This window comes from Crinia signifera, chromosome 9, assembly GCF_055691185.1.
Source record: "Crinia signifera chromosome 9, ASM5569118v1, whole genome shotgun sequence".
Lineage (NCBI taxonomy): Eukaryota > Metazoa > Chordata > Amphibia > Anura > Myobatrachidae > Crinia > Crinia signifera.
In genome coordinates this window covers 55,955,327-55,968,933 of record NC_139225.1, presented here as the reverse complement: position 1 = coordinate 55,968,933, position 13,607 = coordinate 55,955,327, and the positions used below count along the sequence as shown (strand labels likewise).

Genomic DNA, 13,607 nt, shown 5'->3' with positions numbered 1-13,607 from the left:
TTTATTCTCTAGCTTTTTAAATTGGAAACTTTTTTCTCTTTATTGACAGTACAGACATTTGGAAGAGGTCAAACAGACACAATAGCCATCACCTAAAAACTTAGCACACTGTTTAGGCCCAATTCCAACTGCTTTTGGCAGCTAAACAGTGTTGAGCCTCTTTAGTAGCTTAATTTGAGACCACCTGCTAATATCATGTCCTGTAGGACTTTTTACATTACCAACACATGATTTTATTCAGTAAGGCAATACAGTTAGGAAACTTTTTTATTAGCTTACCTGGTTATAGAAGTAGAAGAGGGCAAAAAAGTGCTGGTATCTCACCTGCAGCCATACCTCATTGCATACACCCAATCTCATCTGATCTTGGAAGCTAAACAGTGTTGGGCCTGGTTAGTACTTGGGTGGGAGACCACATGGGAACACCAGGTGCTGTAGGTTTTTTCCCATTAATGGCAAATTGTTTTTATTCTCTTGCTATTTAAATTGGAAACTTTTTATTTTTATTGCCAATACAGACATTTGGGACAGGTCAAACAGACACAATAGCCATCACCTAAAAACTTACCACACTGTTTAGGCGCAATTCCAACTGCTTTTGGCAGCTAAACAGTGTTGAGCCTCTTTAGTAGTTTAATTTGAGACCACCTGCTAATATCATGTCCTGTAGGACTTTTTACATTACCAACACATGATTTTTTTCAGTAAGCCAATATAGTTAGGAAACTTTTTTATTAGCTTACCTGGTTATAGAAGTAGAAGAGGGCAAAAAAGTGCCTGTATCTCACCTACAGCCATACCACATTGGATACGCCCAATCTCGTCTGATCTTGGAAGCTAAGCAGTGTTGGGCCTGGTTAGTACTTGGGTGGGAGACCACATGGGAACACCAGGTGCTGTAGGTTTTTCCCATTACTGGCAAATTGTTTTTATTCTCTAGCTTTTTAAATTGGAAACTTTTTTCTCTTTGTTGACAGTACAGACATTTGGAAGAGGTCAAACAGACACAATAGCCATCACCTAAAAACTTACCACACTGTCTAGGCCCAATTCCAACTGCTTTTGGCAGCTAAACAGTGTTGAGCCTCTTTAGTAGTTTAATTTGAGACCACCTGCTAATATCATGTCCTGTAGGTCTTTTTACATTACCAACACATGATTTTTTTCAGTAAGGCAATACAGTTAGGAAACTTTTTTATTAGCTTACCTGGTTATAGAAGAACAAGAGGGCAAAAAAGTGCCGGTATCTCACCTACAGCCATACCACATTGGATACGCCCAATCTCGTCTGATCTTGGAAGCTAAGCAGTGTTGGGCCTGGTTAGTACTTGGGTGGGAGACCACTTGGGAACACCAGGTGCTGTAGGTTTTTTCCCATTAATGGCAAATTGTTTTTATTCTCTAGCTATTTAAATTGGAAACTTTTTATTTTTATTGCCAATACAGACATTTGGGACAGGTCAAACAGACACAATAACCATCACCTAAAAACTTACCACACTGTTTAGGCCCAATTCCAACTGCTTTTGGGAGCTAAACAGTGTTGAGCCTCTTTAGTAGTTTAATTTGAGACCACCTGCTAATATCATGTCCTGTAGGTCTTTTTACATTACCAACACATGATTTTTTTCAGTAAGCCAATATAGTTAGGAAACTTTTTTATTAGCTTACCTGGTTATAGAAGTAGAAGAGGGCAAAAAAGTGCCTGTATCTCACCTACAGCCATACCACATTGGATACGCCCAATCTCGTCTGATCTTGGAAGCTAAGCAGTGCTGGGCCTGGTTAGTACTTGGGTGGGAGACCACATGGGAACACCAGGTGCTGTAGGTTTTTCCCATTACTGGCAAATTGTTTTTATTCTCTAGCTTTTTAAATTGGAAACTTTTTTCTCTTTATTGACAGTACAGACATTTGGAAGAGGTCAAACAGACACAATAGCCATCACCTAAAAACTTACCACACTGTTTAGGCCCAATTCCAACTGCTTTTGGCAGCTAAACAGTGTTGAGCCTCTTTAGTAGTTTAATTTGAGACCACCTGCTAATATCATGTCCTGTAGGTCTTTTTACATTACCAACACATGATTTTTTTCAGTAAGGCAATACAGTTAGGAAACTTTTTTATTAGCTTACCTGGTTATAGAAGTAGAAGAGGGCAAAAAAGTGCCGGTATCTCACCTACAGCCATACCACATTGGATACGCCCAATCTTGTCTGATCTTGGAAGCTAAGCAGTGTTGGGCCTGGTTAGTACTTGGGTGGGAGACCACATGGGAACACCAGGTGCTGTAGGTTTTTTCCCATTAATGGCAAATTGTTTTTATTCTCTTGCTATTTAAATTGGAAACTTTTTATTTTTATTGCCAATACAGACATTTGGGACAGGTCAAACAGACACAATAGCCATCACCTAAAAACTTACCACACTGTTTAGGCCCAATTCCAACTGCTTTTGGCAGCTAAACATTGTTGAGCCTCTTTAGTAGTTTAATTTGAGACCACCTGCTAATATCATGTCCTGTAGGACTTTTTACATTACCAACACATGATTTTATTCAGTAAGGCAATACAGTTAGGAAACTTTTTTATTAGCTTACCTGGTTATAGAAGTAGAAGAGGGCAAAAAAGTGCTGGTATCTCACCTGCAGCCATACCTTATTGCATACACCCAATCTCGTCTGATCTTGGAAGCTAAACAGTGTTGGGCCTGGTTAGTACTTGGGTGGGAGACCACATGGGAACACCAGGTGCTGTAGGTTTTTTCCCATTAATGGCAAATTGTTTTTATTCTCTTGCTATTTAAATTGGAAACTTTTTATTTTTATTGCCAATACAGACATTTGGGACAGGTCAAACAGACACAATAGCCATCACCTAAAAACTTACCACATTGTTTAGGCCCAATTCCAACTGCTTTTGGCAGCTAAACAGTGTTGAGCCTCTTTAGTAGTTTAATTTGAGACCACCTGCTAATATCATGTCCTGTTGGACTTTTTACATTACCAGCACATGATTTTATTCAGTAAGCCAATATAGTTAGGAAACTTTTTTATTAGCTTACCTGGTTATAGAAGTAGAAGAGGGCAAAAAAGTGCCGGTATCTCACCTACAGCCATACCATATTGGATACGCCCAATCTCGTCTGATCTTGGAAGCTAAGCAGTGTTGGGCCTGGTTAGTACTTGGGTGGGAGACCACATGGGAACACCAGGTGCTGTAGGTTTTTTCACATTAATGGCAAATTGTTTTCATTCTCTTGCTATTTAAATTGGAAACTTTTTATTTTTATTGCCAATACAGACATTTGGGACAGGTCGAACAGACACAATAGCCATCACCTAAAAACTTACCACACTGTTTAGGCCCAATTCCAACTGCTTTTGGGAGCTAAACAGTGTTGAGCCTCTTTAGTAGTTTAATTTGAGACCACCTGCTAATATCATGTCCTGTAGGTCTTTTTACATTACCAACACATGATTTTTTTCAGTAAGCCAATATAGTTAGGAAACTTTTTTATTAGCTTACCTGGTTATAGAAGTAGAAGAGGGCAAAAAAGTGCCTGTATCTCACCTACAGCCATACCACATTGGATACGCCCAATCTCGTCTGATCTTGGAAGCTAAGCAGTGTTGGGCCTGGTTAGTACTTGGGTGGGAGACCACATGGGAACACCAGGGGCTGTAGGTTTTTCCCATTACTGGCAAATTGTTTTTATTCTCTAGCTTTTTAAATTGGAAACTTTTTTCTCTTTATTGACAGTACAGACATTTGGAAGAGGTCAAACAGACACAATAGCCATCACCTAAAAACTTACCACACTGTCTAGGCCCAATTCCAACTGCTTTTGGCAGCTAAACAGTGTTGAGCCTCTTTAGTAGTTTAATTTGAGACCACCTGCTAATATCATGTCCTGTAGGTCTTTTTACATTACCAACACATGATTTTTTTCAGTAAGCCAATACAGTTAGGAAACTTTTTTATTAGCTTACCTGGTTATAGAAGTAGAAGAGGGCAAAAAAGTGCTGGTATCTCACCTACAGCCATACCACATTGGATACGCCCAATCTCGTCTGATCTTGGAAGCTAAGCAGTGTTGGGCCTGGTTAGTACTTGGGTGGGAGACCACATGGGAACACCAGGTGCTGTAGGTTTTTTCCCATTAATTTCAAATTGTTTTTATTCTCTAGCTATTTAAATTGGAAACTTTTTATTTTTATTGCCAATACAGACATTTGGGACAGGTCAAACAGACACAATAGCCATCACCTAAAAACTTACCACACTGTTTAGGCCCAATTCCAACTGCTTTTGGCAGCTAAACAGTGTTGAGCCTCTTTAGTAGTTTAATTTGAGACCACCTGCTAATATCATGTCCTGTAGGTCTTTTTACATTACCAACACATGATTTTTTTCAGTAAGGCAATACAGTTAGGAAACTTTTTTATCAGCTTACCTGGTTATAGAAATAGAAGAGGGCAAAAAAGTGCTGGTATCTCACCTACAGCCATACCACATTGGATACGCCCAATCTCGTCTGATCTTGGAAGCTAAGCAGTGTTGGGCCTGGTTAGTACTTGGGTGGGAGACCACATGGGAACACCAGGTGCTGTAGGTTTTTTCCCATTAATGGCAAATTGTTTTTATTCTCTTGCTATTTAAATTGGAAACTTTTTATTTTTATTGCCAATACAGACATTTGTTACAGGTCAAACAGACACAATAGCCATCACCTAAAAACTTACCACACTGTTTAGGCCCAATTCCAACTGCTTTTGGGAGCTAAACAGTGTTGAGCCTCTTTAGTAGTTTAATTTGAGACCACCTGCTAATATCATGTCCTGTAGGTCTTTTTACATTACCAACACATTATTTTTTTCAGTAAGGCAATTCAGTTAGGAAACTTTTTTATTAGCTTACCTGGTTATAGAAGTAGAAGAGGGCAAAAAAGTGCCGGTATCTTACCTACAGCCATACCACATTGGATACGCCCAATCTCGTCTGATCTTGGAAGCTAAGCAGTGTTGGGCCTGGTTAGTACTTGGGTGGGAGACCACATGGGAACACCAGGTGCTGTAGTCTTTTCCCATTACTGGCAAATTGTTTTCTCTAGCTTTTTAAATTGGAAACTTTTTTCTCTTTATTGACAGTACAGACATTTGGAAGAGGGCAAACAGACACAATAGCCATCACCTAAAAACTTACCACACTGTTTAGGCCCAATTCCAACTGCTTTTGGCAGCTAAACAGTGTTGAGCCTCTTTAGTAGTTTAATTTGAGACCACCTGCTAATATCATGTCCTGTAGGTCTTTTACATTACCAACACATGATTTTTTTCAGTAAGCCAATATAGTTAGGAAACTTTTTTATTAGCTTACCTGGTTATAGAAGTAGAAGAGGGCAAAAAAGTGCCTGTATCTCACCTACAGCCATACCACATTGGATACGCCCAATCTTGTCTGATCTTGGAAGCTAAGCAGTGTTGGGCCTGGTTAGTACTTGGGTGGGAGACCACATGGGAACACCAGGTGCTGTAGGTTTTTCCCATTACTGGCAAATTGTTTTTATTCTCTAGCTTTTTAAATTGGAAACTTTTTTCTCTTTATTGACAGTACAGACACTTGGAAGAGGTCAAACAGACACAATAGCCATCACCTAAAAACTTACCACACTGTTTAGGCCCAATTCTAACTGCTTTTGGCAGCTAAACAGTGTTGAGCCTCTTTAGTAGTTTAATTTGAGACCACCTGCTAATATCATGTCCTGTAGGTCTTTTTACATTACCAACACATGATTTTTTTCAGTAAGGCAATACAGTTAGGAAACTTTTTTATTAGCTTACCTGGTTATAGAAGTAGAAGAGGGCAAAAAAGTGCCTATATCTCACCTACAGCCATACCACATTGGATACGCCCAATCTCGTCTGATCTTGGAAACTAAGCAGTGTTGGGCCTGGTTAGTACTTGGGTGGGAGACCACATGGGAACACCAGGTGCTGTAGGTTTTTCCCATTACTGGCAAATTGTTTTTATTCTCTAGCTTTTTAAATTGGAAACTTTTTTCTCTTTATTGACAGTACAGACATTTGGAAGAGGTCAAACAGACACAATAGCCATCACCTAAAAACTTACCACACTGTTTAGGCCCAATTCCAACTGCTTTTGGGAGCTAAACAGTGTTGAGCCTCTTTAGTAGTTTAATTTGAGACCACCTGCTAATATCATGTCCTGTAGGTCTTTTTACATTACCAACACATGATTTTTTTCAGTAAGCCAATATAGTTAGGAAACTTTTTTATTAGCTTACCTGGTTATAGAAGTAGAAGAGGGCAAAAAAAGTGCCTGTATCTCACCTACAGCCATACCACATTGGATACGCCGAATCTCGTCTGATCTTGGAAGCTAAGCAGTGCTGGGCCTGGTTAGTACTTGGGTGGGAGACCACATGGGAACACCAGGTGCTGTAGGTTTTTCCCATTACTGGCAAATTGTTTTTATTCTCTAGCTTTTTAAATTGGAAACTTTTTTCTCTTTATTGACAGTACAGACATTTGGAAGAGGTCAAACAGACACAATAGCCATCACCTAAAAACTTACCACACTGTTTAGGCCCAATTCCAACTGCTTTTGGCAGCTAAACAGTGTTGAGCCTCTTTAGTAGTTTAATTTGAGACCACCTGCTAATATCATGTCCTGTAGGTCTTTTTACATTACCAACACATGATTTTTTTCAGTAAGGCAATACAGTTAGGAAACTTTTTTATTAGCTTACCTGGTTATAGAAGTAGAAGAGGGCAAAAAAGTGCCGGTATCTCTTCTACAGCCATACCACATTGGATACGCCCAATCTCGTCTGATCTTGGAAGCTAAGCAGTGTTGGGCCTGGTTAGTACTTGGGTTGGAGACCACATGGGAACACCAGGTGCTGTAGGTTTTTTCCCATTAATGGCAAATTGTTTTTATTCTCTTGCTATTTAAATTGGAAACTTTTTATTTTTATTGCCAATACAGACATTTGGGACAGGTCAAACAGACACAATAGCCATCACCTAAAAACTTACCACACTGTTTAGGCCCAATTCCAACTGCTTTTGGCAGCTAAATATTGTTGAGCCTCTTTAGTAGTTTAATTTGAGACCACCTGATATCATGTCCTGTAGGTCTTTTTACATTACCAACACATGATTTTTTTCAGTAAGCCAATATAGTTACGAAACTTTTTTATTAGCTTACCTGGTTATAGAAGTAGAAGAGGGCAAAAAGTGCCTGTATCTCACCTACAGCCATACCACATTGGATACGCCCAATCTCGTCTGATCTTGGAAGCTAAGCAGTGTTGGGCCTGGTTAGTACTTGGGTGGGAGACCACATGGGAACACCAGGTGCTGTAGGTTTTTCCCATTACTGGCAAATTGTTTTTATTCTCTAGCTTTTTAAATTGGAAACTTTTTTCTCTTTATTGACAGTACAGACATTTGGAAGAGGTCAAACAGACACAATAGCCATCACCTAAAAACTTACCACACTGTTTAGGCCCAATTCCAACTGCTTTTGGCAGCTAAACAGTGTTGAGCCTCTTTAGTAGCTTAATTTGAGACCACCTGCTAATATCATGTCCTGTAGGACTTTTTACATTACCAACACATGATTTTATTCAGTAAGGCAATACAGTTAGGAAACTTTTTTATTAGCTTACCTGGTTATAGAAGTAGAAGAGGGCAAAAAAGTGCTGGTATCTCACCTGCAGCCATACCTCATTGCATACACCCAATCTCATCTGATCTTGGAAGCTAAACAGTGTTGGGCCTGGTTAGTACTTGGGTGGGAGACCACATGGGAACACCAGGTGCTGTAGGTTTTTTCCCATTAATGGCAAATTGTTTTTATTCTCTTGCTATTTAAATTGGAAACTTTTTATTTTTATTGCCAATACAGACATTTGGGACAGGTCAAACAGACACAATAGCCATCACCTAAAAACTTACCACACTGTTTAGGCGCAATTCCAACTGCTTTTGGCAGCTAAACAGTGTTGAGCCTCTTTAGTAGTTTAATTTGAGACCACCTGCTAATATCATGTCCTGTAGGACTTTTTACATTACCAACACATGATTTTATTGAGTAAGCCAATATAGTTAGGAAACTTTTTTATTAGCTTACCTGGTTATAGAAGTAGAAGAGGGCAAAAAAGTGCCTGTAACTCACCTACAGCCATACCACATTGGATACGCCCAATCTCGTCTGATCTTGGAAGCTAAGCAGTGTTGGGCCTGGTTAGTACTTGGGTGGGAGACCACATGGGAACACCAGGTGCTGTAGGTTTTTCCCATTACTGGCAAATTGTTTTTATTCTCTAGCTTTTTAAATTGGAAACTTTTTTCTCTTTGTTGACAGTACAGACATTTGGAAGAGGTCAAACAGACACAATAGCCATCACCTAAAAACTTACCACACTGTCTAGGCCCAATTCCAACTGCTTTTGGCAGCTAAACAGTGTTGAGCCTCTTTAGTAGTTTAATTTGAGACCACCTGCTAATATCATGTCCTGTAGGTCTTTTTACATTACCAACACATGATTTTTTTCAGTAAGGCAATACAGTTAGGAAACTTTTTTATTAGCTTACCTGGTTATAGAAGTACAAGAGGGCAAAAAAGTGCCGGTATCTCACCTACAGCCATACCACATTGGAGACGCCCAATCTCGTCTGATCTTGGAAGCTAAGCAGTGTTGGGCCTGGTTAGTACTTGGGTGGGAGACCACTTGGGAACACCAGGTGCTGTAGGTTTTTTCCCATTAATGGCAAATTGTTTTTATTCTCTAGCTATTTAAATTGGAAACCTTTTATTTTTATTGCCAATACAGACATTTGGGACAGGTCAAACAGACACAATAACCATCACCTAAAAACTTACCACACTGTTTAGGCCCAATTCCAACTGCTTTTGGGAGCTAAACAGTGTTGAGCCTCTTTAGTAGTTTAATTTGAGACCACCTGCTAATATCATGTCCTGTAGGTCTTTTTACATTACCAACACATGATTTTTTTCAGTAAGCCAATATAGTTAGGAAACTTTTTTATTAGCTTACCTGGTTATAGAAGTAGAAGAGGGCAAAAAAGTGCCTGTATCTCACCTACAGCCATACCACATTGGATACGCCCAATCTCGTCTGATCTTGGAAGCTAAGCAGTGCTGGGCCTGGTTAGTACTTGGGTGGGAGACCACATGGGAACACCAGGTGCTGTAGGTTTTTCCCATTACTGGCAAATTGTTTTTATTCTCTAGCTTTTTAAATTGGAAACTTTTTTCTCTTTATTGACAGTACAGACATTTGGAAGAGGTCAAACAGACACAATAGCCATCACCTAAAAACTTACCACACTGTTTAGGCCCAATTCCAACTGCTTTTGGCAGCTAAACAGTGTTGAGCCTCTTTAGTAGTTTAATTTGAGACCACCTGCTAATATCATGTCCTGTAGGTCTTTTTACATTACCAACACATGATTTTTTTCAGTAAGGCAATACAGTTAGGAAACTTTTTTATTAGCTTACCTGGTTATAGAAGTAGAAGAGGGCAAAAAAGTGCCGGTATCTCACCTACAGCCATACCACATTGGATACGCCCAATCTTGTCTGATTTTGGAAGCTAAGCAGTGTTGGGCCTGGTTAGTACTTGGGTGGGAGACCACATGGGAACACCAGGTGCTGTAGGTTTTTTCCCATTAATGGCAAATTGTTTTTATTCTCTTGCTATTTAAATTGGAAACTTTTTATTTTTATTGCCAATACAGACATTTGGGACAGGTCAAACAGACACAATAGCCATCACCTAAAAACTTACCACACTGTTTAGGCCCAATTCCAACTGCTTTTGGCAGCTAAACATTGTTGAGCCTCTTTAGTAGTTTAATTTGAGACCACCTGCTAATATCATGTCCTGTAGGACTTTTTACATTACCAACACATGATTTTATTCAGTAAGGCAATACAGTTAGGAAACTTTTTTATTAGCTTACCTGGTTATAGAAGTAGAAGAGGGCAAAAAAGTGCTGGTATCTCACCTGCAGCCATACCTCATTGCATACACCCAATCTCGTCTGATCTTGGAAGCTAAACAGTGTTGGGCCTGGTTAGTACTTGGGTGGGAGACCACATGGGAACACCAGGTGCTGTAGGTTTTTTCCCATTAATGGCAAATTGTTTTTATTCTCTTGCTATTTAAATTGGAAACTTTTTATTTTTATTGCCAATACAGACATTTGGGACAGGTCAAACAGACACAATAGCCATCACCTAAAAACTTACCACATTGTTTAGGCCCAATTCCAACTGCTTTTGGCAGCTAAACAGTGTTGAGCCTCTTTAGTAGTTTAATTTGAGACCACCTGCTAATATCATGTCCTGTTGGACTTTTTACATTACCAGCACATGATTTTATTCAGTAAGCCAATATAGTTAGGAAACTTTTTTATTAGCTTACCTGGTTATAGAAGTAGAAGAGGGCAAAAAAGTGCCGGTATCTCACCTACAGCCATACCACATTGGATACGCCCAATCTCGTCTGATCTTGGAAGCTAAGCAGTGTTGGGCCTGGTTAGTACTTGGGTGGGAGACCACATGGGAACACCAGGTGCTGTAGGTTTTTTCACATTAATGGCAAATTGTTTTCATTCTCTTGCTATTTAAATTGGAAACTTTTTATTTTTATTGCCAATACAGACATTTGGGACAGGTCGAACAGACACAATAGCCATCACCTAAAAACTTACCACACTGTTTAGGCCCAATTCCAACTGCTTTTGGGAGCTAAACAGTGTTGAGCCTCTTTAGTAGTTTAATTTGAGACCACCTGCTAATATCATGTCCTGTAGGTCTTTTTACATTACCAACACATGATTTTTTTCAGTAAGCCAATATAGTTAGGAAACTTTTTTATTAGCTTACCTGGTTATAGAAGTAGAAGAGGGCAAAAAAGTGCCTGTATCTCACCTACAGCCATACCACATTGGATACGCCCAATCTCGTCTGATCTTGGAAGCTAAGCAGTGTTGGGCCTGGTTAGTACTTGGGTGGGAGACCACATGGGAACACCAGGTGCTGTAGGTTTTTCCCATTACTGGCAAATTGTTTTTATTCTCTAGCTTTTTAAATTGGAAACTTTTTTCTCTTTATTGACAGTACAGACATTTGGAAGAGGTCAAACAGACACAATAGCCATCACCTAAAAACTTACCACACTGTCTAGGCCCAATTCCAACTGCTTTTGGCAGCTAAACAGTGTTGAGCCTCTTTAGTAGTTTAATTTGAGACCACCTGCTAATATCATGTCCTGTAGGTCTTTTTACATTACCAACACATGATTTTTTTCAGTAAGCCAATACAGTTAGGAAACTTTTTTATTAGCTTACCTGGTTATAGAAGTAGAAGAGGGCAAAAAAGTGCTGGTATCTCACCTACAGCCATACCACATTGGATACGCCCAATCTCGTCTGATCTTGGAAGCTAAGCAGTGTTGGGCCTGGTTAGTACTTGGGTGGGAGACCACATGGGAACACCAGGTGCTGTAGGATTTTTCCCATTAATTTCAAATTGTTTTTATTCTCTAGCTATTTAAATTGGAAACTTTTTATTTTTATTGCCAATACAGACATTTGGGACAGGTCAAACAGACACAATAGCCATCACCTAAAAACTTACCACACTGTTTAGGCCCAATTCCAACTGCTTTTGGGAGCTAAACAGTGATGAGCCTCTTTAGTAGTTTAATTTGAGACCACCTGCTAATATCATGTCCTGTAGGTCTTTTTACATTACCAACACATGATTTTTTTCAGTAAGCCAATATAGTTAGGAAACTTTTTTATTAGCTTACCTGGTTATAGAAGTAGAAGAGGGCAAAAAAGTGCCTGTATCTCACCTACAGCCATACCACATTGGATACGTCCAATCTCGTCTGATCTTGGAAGCTAAGCAGTGCTGGGCCTGGTTAGAACTTGGGTGGGAGACCACATGGGAACACCAGGTGCTGTAGGTTTTTCCCATTACTGGCAAATTGTTTTTATTCTCTAGCTTTTTAAATTGGAAACTTTTTTCTCTTTATTGACAGTACAGACATTTGGAAGAGGTCAAACAGACACAATAGCCATCACCTAAAAACTTACCACACTGTCTAGGCCCAATTCCAACTGCTTTTGGCAGCTAAACAGTGTTGAGCCTCTTTAGTAGTTTAATTTGAGACCACCTGCTAATATCATGTCCTGTAGGTCTTTTTACATTACCAACACATGATTTTTTTCAGTAAGGCAATACAGTTAGGAAACTTTTTTATTAGCTTACCTGGTTATAGAAGTAGAGGAGGGCAAAAAAGTGCCTGTATCTCACCTACAGCCATACCACATTGGATACGCCCAATCTCGTCTGATCTTGGAAGCTAAGCAGTGTTGGGCCTGGTTAGTACTTGGGTGGGAGACCACATGGGAACACCAGGTGCTGTAGGTTTTTTCCCATTAATGGCAAATTGTTTTTATTCTCTTGCTATTTAAATTGGAAACTTTTTATTTTTATTGCCAATACAGACATTTGGGACAGGTCGAACAGACACAATAGCCATCACCTAAAAACTTACCACACTGTTTAGGCCCAATTCCAACTGCTTTTGGGAGCTAAACAGTGTTGAGCCTCTTTAGTAGTTTAATTTGAGACCACCTGCTAATATCATGTCCTGTAGGTCTTTTTACATTACCAACACATGATTTTTTTCAATAAGCCAATATAGTTAGGAAACTTTTTTATTAGCTTACCTGGTTATAGAAGTAGAAGAGGGCAAAAAAGTGCCTGCATCTCACCTACAGCCATACCACATTGGATACGCCCAATCTCGTCTGATCTTGGAAGCTAAGCAGTGTTGGGCCTGGTTAGTACTTGGGTGGGAGACCACATGGGAACACCAGGTGCTGTAGGTTTTTCCCATTAATGGCAAATTGTTTTTATTCTCTTGCTATTTAAATTGGAAACTTTTTATTTTTATTGCCAATACAGACATTTGGGACAGGTCAAACAGACACAATAGCCATCACCTAAAAACTTACCACACTGTTTAGGCCCAATTCCAACTGCTTTTGGCAGCTAAACAGTGTTGAGCCTCTTTAGTACTTTAATTTGAGACCACCTGCTAATATCATGTCCTGTAGGACGTTTTATATTACCAACACATGATTTTATTCAGTAAGCTAATATAGTTAGGAAACTTTTTTATTAGTTTACCTGGTTATAGAAGTAGAAGAGGGCAAAAAAGTGCCGGTATCTCACCTGCAGCCATACCACATTGGATACGCCCAATCTCGTCTGATCTTGGAAGCTAAGCAGTGTTGGGCCTGGTTAGTACTTGGGTGGGAGACCACATGGGAACACCAGGTGCTGTAGGTTTTTTCCCATTAATGGCAAATTGTTTTTATTCTCTTGCTATTTAAATTGGAAACTTTTTATTTTTATTGCCAATACAGACATTTGGGACAGGTCGAACAGACACAATAGCCATCACCTAAAAACTTACCACACTGTTTAGGCCCAATTCCAACTGCTTTTGGGAGCTAAACAGTGTTGAGCCTC

The 13,607-nt window shown here is 39.5% G+C and overlaps 29 non-coding genes across 29 annotated transcripts; all 29 read left to right on the top strand.

Annotated features, from left to right (window-relative positions):
- Positions 1–322: 322 nt before the first annotated feature.
- On the top strand, positions 323–441 carry LOC146038066 (5S ribosomal RNA). Its single transcript, XR_014461688.1, has one exon. It is a non-coding gene; the product is annotated as a 5S ribosomal RNA (ribosomal RNA).
- Positions 442–786: 345 nt separating this feature from the next.
- On the top strand, positions 787–905 carry LOC146038754 (5S ribosomal RNA). Its single transcript, XR_014462319.1, has one exon. It is a non-coding gene; the product is annotated as a 5S ribosomal RNA (ribosomal RNA).
- Positions 906–1,250: 345 nt separating this feature from the next.
- On the top strand, positions 1,251–1,369 carry LOC146037567 (5S ribosomal RNA). Its single transcript, XR_014461232.1, has one exon. It is a non-coding gene; the product is annotated as a 5S ribosomal RNA (ribosomal RNA).
- Positions 1,370–1,714: 345 nt separating this feature from the next.
- Positions 1,715–1,833, top strand: LOC146037667 (5S ribosomal RNA). Its single transcript, XR_014461324.1, has one exon. It is a non-coding gene; the product is annotated as a 5S ribosomal RNA (ribosomal RNA).
- Positions 1,834–2,178: 345 nt separating this feature from the next.
- On the top strand, positions 2,179–2,297 carry LOC146038394 (5S ribosomal RNA). Its single transcript, XR_014461989.1, has one exon. It is a non-coding gene; the product is annotated as a 5S ribosomal RNA (ribosomal RNA).
- Positions 2,298–2,642: 345 nt separating this feature from the next.
- LOC146038896 (5S ribosomal RNA) lies at positions 2,643–2,761 on the top strand. The gene has a single exon (XR_014462448.1). It is a non-coding gene; the product is annotated as a 5S ribosomal RNA (ribosomal RNA).
- Positions 2,762–3,106: 345 nt separating this feature from the next.
- LOC146037886 (5S ribosomal RNA) lies at positions 3,107–3,225 on the top strand. The gene has a single exon (XR_014461524.1). It is a non-coding gene; the product is annotated as a 5S ribosomal RNA (ribosomal RNA).
- Positions 3,226–3,570: 345 nt separating this feature from the next.
- On the top strand, positions 3,571–3,689 carry LOC146038101 (5S ribosomal RNA). The gene has a single exon (XR_014461720.1). It is a non-coding gene; the product is annotated as a 5S ribosomal RNA (ribosomal RNA).
- Positions 3,690–4,034: 345 nt separating this feature from the next.
- On the top strand, positions 4,035–4,153 carry LOC146038742 (5S ribosomal RNA). Its single transcript, XR_014462308.1, has one exon. It is a non-coding gene; the product is annotated as a 5S ribosomal RNA (ribosomal RNA).
- A 345-nt stretch (positions 4,154–4,498) lies between these two features.
- On the top strand, positions 4,499–4,617 carry LOC146038729 (5S ribosomal RNA). Its single transcript, XR_014462296.1, has one exon. It is a non-coding gene; the product is annotated as a 5S ribosomal RNA (ribosomal RNA).
- A 345-nt stretch (positions 4,618–4,962) lies between these two features.
- Positions 4,963–5,081, top strand: LOC146038561 (5S ribosomal RNA). Its single transcript, XR_014462143.1, has one exon. It is a non-coding gene; the product is annotated as a 5S ribosomal RNA (ribosomal RNA).
- A 340-nt stretch (positions 5,082–5,421) lies between these two features.
- Positions 5,422–5,540, top strand: LOC146038393 (5S ribosomal RNA). The gene has a single exon (XR_014461988.1). It is a non-coding gene; the product is annotated as a 5S ribosomal RNA (ribosomal RNA).
- Positions 5,541–5,885: 345 nt separating this feature from the next.
- On the top strand, positions 5,886–6,004 carry LOC146038519 (5S ribosomal RNA). Its single transcript, XR_014462104.1, has one exon. It is a non-coding gene; the product is annotated as a 5S ribosomal RNA (ribosomal RNA).
- Positions 6,005–6,350: 346 nt separating this feature from the next.
- LOC146038836 (5S ribosomal RNA) lies at positions 6,351–6,469 on the top strand. The gene has a single exon (XR_014462394.1). It is a non-coding gene; the product is annotated as a 5S ribosomal RNA (ribosomal RNA).
- A 345-nt stretch (positions 6,470–6,814) lies between these two features.
- Positions 6,815–6,933, top strand: LOC146039397 (5S ribosomal RNA). The gene has a single exon (XR_014462905.1). It is a non-coding gene; the product is annotated as a 5S ribosomal RNA (ribosomal RNA).
- A 341-nt stretch (positions 6,934–7,274) lies between these two features.
- Positions 7,275–7,393, top strand: LOC146038716 (5S ribosomal RNA). Its single transcript, XR_014462285.1, has one exon. It is a non-coding gene; the product is annotated as a 5S ribosomal RNA (ribosomal RNA).
- Positions 7,394–7,738: 345 nt separating this feature from the next.
- LOC146038065 (5S ribosomal RNA) lies at positions 7,739–7,857 on the top strand. The gene has a single exon (XR_014461687.1). It is a non-coding gene; the product is annotated as a 5S ribosomal RNA (ribosomal RNA).
- A 345-nt stretch (positions 7,858–8,202) lies between these two features.
- On the top strand, positions 8,203–8,321 carry LOC146038704 (5S ribosomal RNA). Its single transcript, XR_014462274.1, has one exon. It is a non-coding gene; the product is annotated as a 5S ribosomal RNA (ribosomal RNA).
- Positions 8,322–8,666: 345 nt separating this feature from the next.
- On the top strand, positions 8,667–8,785 carry LOC146037732 (5S ribosomal RNA). The gene has a single exon (XR_014461383.1). It is a non-coding gene; the product is annotated as a 5S ribosomal RNA (ribosomal RNA).
- Positions 8,786–9,130: 345 nt separating this feature from the next.
- On the top strand, positions 9,131–9,249 carry LOC146037666 (5S ribosomal RNA). The gene has a single exon (XR_014461323.1). It is a non-coding gene; the product is annotated as a 5S ribosomal RNA (ribosomal RNA).
- A 345-nt stretch (positions 9,250–9,594) lies between these two features.
- LOC146039120 (5S ribosomal RNA) lies at positions 9,595–9,713 on the top strand. The gene has a single exon (XR_014462653.1). It is a non-coding gene; the product is annotated as a 5S ribosomal RNA (ribosomal RNA).
- Positions 9,714–10,058: 345 nt separating this feature from the next.
- On the top strand, positions 10,059–10,177 carry LOC146038420 (5S ribosomal RNA). The gene has a single exon (XR_014462012.1). It is a non-coding gene; the product is annotated as a 5S ribosomal RNA (ribosomal RNA).
- Positions 10,178–10,522: 345 nt separating this feature from the next.
- Positions 10,523–10,641, top strand: LOC146038692 (5S ribosomal RNA). The gene has a single exon (XR_014462263.1). It is a non-coding gene; the product is annotated as a 5S ribosomal RNA (ribosomal RNA).
- A 345-nt stretch (positions 10,642–10,986) lies between these two features.
- LOC146038680 (5S ribosomal RNA) lies at positions 10,987–11,105 on the top strand. Its single transcript, XR_014462251.1, has one exon. It is a non-coding gene; the product is annotated as a 5S ribosomal RNA (ribosomal RNA).
- A 345-nt stretch (positions 11,106–11,450) lies between these two features.
- Positions 11,451–11,569, top strand: LOC146038060 (5S ribosomal RNA). Its single transcript, XR_014461682.1, has one exon. It is a non-coding gene; the product is annotated as a 5S ribosomal RNA (ribosomal RNA).
- Positions 11,570–11,914: 345 nt separating this feature from the next.
- On the top strand, positions 11,915–12,033 carry LOC146039495 (5S ribosomal RNA). Its single transcript, XR_014462995.1, has one exon. It is a non-coding gene; the product is annotated as a 5S ribosomal RNA (ribosomal RNA).
- A 345-nt stretch (positions 12,034–12,378) lies between these two features.
- Positions 12,379–12,497, top strand: LOC146038668 (5S ribosomal RNA). The gene has a single exon (XR_014462240.1). It is a non-coding gene; the product is annotated as a 5S ribosomal RNA (ribosomal RNA).
- Positions 12,498–12,842: 345 nt separating this feature from the next.
- Positions 12,843–12,961, top strand: LOC146038655 (5S ribosomal RNA). Its single transcript, XR_014462229.1, has one exon. It is a non-coding gene; the product is annotated as a 5S ribosomal RNA (ribosomal RNA).
- A 344-nt stretch (positions 12,962–13,305) lies between these two features.
- Positions 13,306–13,424, top strand: LOC146037839 (5S ribosomal RNA). The gene has a single exon (XR_014461481.1). It is a non-coding gene; the product is annotated as a 5S ribosomal RNA (ribosomal RNA).
- The last annotated feature ends 183 nt before the right edge of the window (positions 13,425–13,607 follow it).